Here is a 2,918-nt window from a genome sequence, read left to right on the forward strand (position 1 = left end):
CATTTGAGAATAGCAGATCTACAAGCTTGCATTGCGACGCATTGTTTTGTACACATTTTGAACCAATTGTGAAATGGGACATTCTGCAATATGAGTACTTTTAGAAGTTGATGCCGATACGGTACTTTTACTCAAGTACATTTTCAATTACGTACTTTTACTTGTAACAAAGAAGTTCTAAATTGCAGTATTGGTAGTTTTACTTAAGTAAAACAATAATCTTTCCACCACTGATATAAACTCTGTTATGTTATTCAGGTATCGTTTTATCTGTTTGACTATCATTCCACCTAGGTCTGTCTGTCTGTCTGTCTGTCTGTCTGTCTGTCTGTCTGTCTGCAATACTGAAGACATTACAAACTGAACAATACATGAATTAAATAATCACTGCGACAAATTTAAAATAATAATTAATGACCTGCATAAAACAATAGCCCTTAATCAATACCAGATCAATATATTCAGTCGATTTTCTTTTTTCTTCTTTTGACTGACATTCTATTTCTAACTGTGGTTTTCCAGAGTGACACAGATCTTCCCCGGTAACACCTCCAGGTACGGACCAAAAAACCCATTATAAATGTATGGAAACAGTGTCTCGGTGAAGGTGTGTGTGAAGGTGTGCAGGTGTGTGTCAGAATCAGGATCAGAGAAGGTCAGCTGTCCTCTGTCCCAGTCCAGATGGACTCTGATCCTCCGGGGTTGCTTATCCACTGAGAGACGAGTCGTCTTATCGCTCCTTGATGAGAAGACTGCTGTGTAACCCATTTTTAACTCGATATACCAGCTTCCCTGCCTCAGGTCAGACCCCACACATACACCAACATGCCAGTATTTATTGTATTCAACCTCAACATCCCAGCTGTGAGACCCTGAGTTAAAGCCCTCAGAACCCAGTACACTGCAGTAGTTTGACCTATCTCCATTATTAGGAAGCTGCTGTCGCTTTTCACGTGTCACACTGGTCAGATCATCAGACAGCACGAGCCATGGACCAGCAGTGTTGGGGTCCAGGGCGACAGGAGTGTAGGAGACAATGTCCTTCATCTTGTCCCAGACTCTGAAGGTCAGGTTCTTCAGGTGTTTGGCCTCGTCTATCAGCGCTCCTCCTGAGAGCGGCGGTAGGTCAAGCTGGGTGAGCTGGACTCCCTCCATGGTGGTCTTGTAGTTCTGCAGGAATGCGACGTGATCGTCGGCTCTCAGCTGGTCCTCGGCAGCTTGGATTGCGTTGGAGAGGGTTTCCATTTCTCTGCTCAGAGCCTCAATCCTCTCCTTCATCTCCTGACTCTTCTGAGCCTCTTCCTCCCGCAGAGCGGCGATCCTGGCCTCCTCTTCCTCCTGTAGGAACCGACGGAGATCCTCAAACTGTATCTTAATCTGCGCCTCTGTGTTCCTGGCCTGAACCTTGATGTGATTTTCTGTTATGTCATAATTTGTTTTAACTTCATCAAAGTACTTTAGTTCCGTCTTTAAAGGCTCCAGTGATTTCTGGACCTTCTGTTTGTAACGTCCAGACACTTCGTCCACGGACCACGGGTAAGAACTGGTGTCCGGCGTGTTTCTCTGAGTCGCGACACACGACACACACCAGCTGTTGGTCGTCCAGACAGAAGAGCTTGAGCTTCTCAGCGTGTGCGCTGCAGAGGACGTCAGAGCTCACCGACGAGGAGCTCCGGCCTTTCTCCTCCAAGAGGTTCTCACACAGGTTCTTCAGAACGATGCTTGTGAGAGGATTGTCCTTGGAGGATCTTCTCTGACAAACAGGACATTCCTTTGTTGGTCTTTTCGTCCACCATTCCTGCAGACAGTCTTTGCAGAAGCTGTGTCCACAGGACAGCACCACTGGATGCTTGTAGATCTCGTGACACACGGGACAGGTCAGCTCCTCTTTCTGAACAGTCAAATGGGAAGCCATTTTGTCTGCCGTTCACACACCGGATATGGAATGTTCTCTGAGGCTGTTGTTACACCAGAGGAATACTACGAGACAAAACAATCAATACTCGATAGTAATAGTAGTAGTATAGTATACATAGTCATATTAATAATTTTAGCACATTTTTATAATCTTTCTGTTCTTACCTCAGTGGAGATTATAGCAGCTAACAACCTGTCTGTGTCTGTCGTTCTGCCAGGTTGTCCAAATGATCTGTCCGTTTATAAATTGATCTATGTATGATTGATTGATGTTTTCCTCCCGGTTAGTGTTTCCGTGTCGCTCGCTCTGACTGACGAGTGCATGCCAGTCTCACAAACAGTCTGAGCGACGGAACAAGGATATGAACTTTGAGTCATGTTCTTCTGTGTGCACGCACACGCACGCACGCACGCGAAAAGCCTGGTGTTAGCCCTGGTGTTATGACATGAAAAACCGGAATACGACCAAACAAAGTAGGGCAAGGCAATAAAAACAATAAAAACCACACACACACACACACACACACACACACACACACACACACACACACACACACACACACACACACACACATACGGTGTGTACGTGTCACATACGCACACATACACACACATACACACACACACCCTGATGTTATGACATGGATAACCTGAATACAACCAAACAAAGGTCAAGGGCAAGCCAATAAAAACTGTTTCCCCTGCCCGCCTCTGTGTCTGTCATGTCCCTCCTGCACATGCACACACGCTCCCATGCAGGCAAAAATACATGTGTTTTCAATGGATACTCAATGTTCTTTGTATTTCAATGGATACTTCAATGGATGCTCCCATGCAGGCAAACATGTTTTTCCAATGGGCCTACAGCAACGTGTTCATAAAACATGATCCAAATCAGTTTAAACGGTTCAAACTGGAATATGCACGTTAAATGTAATTAGTTTCGTTTACATCACTGAGCCTTGATAAACAATATATGAACAACAGCAATGCACAGGTCT

The 2,918-nt window shown here is 45.0% G+C and overlaps 1 pseudogene across 1 annotated transcript; it reads right to left on the reverse strand.

Annotated features, from left to right (window-relative positions):
• Positions 1-504: 504 nt before the first annotated feature.
• Positions 505-1,915, reverse strand: LOC310857238 (E3 ubiquitin-protein ligase TRIM35-like; annotated as a pseudogene). Its single transcript has one exon. The product of its transcript is annotated as an E3 ubiquitin-protein ligase TRIM35-like (transcript).
• Positions 1,916-2,918: the final 1,003 nt, after the last annotated feature.

This window comes from Protomyctophum parallelum (assembly GCF_964188405.1).
Source record: "Protomyctophum parallelum genome assembly, chromosome: 4".
Lineage (NCBI taxonomy): Eukaryota > Metazoa > Chordata > Actinopteri > Myctophiformes > Myctophidae > Protomyctophum > Protomyctophum parallelum.